This window comes from Corylus avellana, chromosome ca2 (genome assembly GCF_901000735.1).
Source record: "Corylus avellana chromosome ca2, CavTom2PMs-1.0".
Taxonomy (NCBI): domain Eukaryota; kingdom Viridiplantae; phylum Streptophyta; class Magnoliopsida; order Fagales; family Betulaceae; genus Corylus; species Corylus avellana.
This window is the reverse complement of record NC_081542.1, coordinates 28328579-28329079: the sequence shown is the minus strand read 5'-3', so window position 1 is coordinate 28329079 and position 501 is coordinate 28328579.

The following is a 501-nucleotide window of genomic DNA, read 5'->3' as shown; positions in this document are numbered from 1 at the left end:
ACGTCAAGATTTACTGACGTGTCAATATTTGACACATCAGTAAATTTGAATTCAATTTAATTTTAAAACTTTTTAATTAAATAACTTAATAATTTAATATTTACTGATGTGTCAAAGTTAGACACGTCAGTAAATATAATGTATCTATATGGTTTATTTATATTATATTTATAAATAATATATAATATGATCCCAACATTCAATGATAGTTTTCTACAAAACAAACACTTTACTTCCCCTTTATAACCCCATTTCAACATTCAAAAATACAAGACAATTTGTGACTGTTAGCCATGCATAACAAGAAAGCGCGCATGCTTTAATTGGGATAGCATAAATATATAGCAAAATCAAAAGGATATATAACATTTTAACGTGCATGGTTCAAACCTAAAGGATATATAACATTTTCCGCATTAAATTAACGTGCTTTAATTTGGAATCTCATTAAAATAATTAAAGTAACATTAGTCATATTGAAGTTTTGACATATATATATAT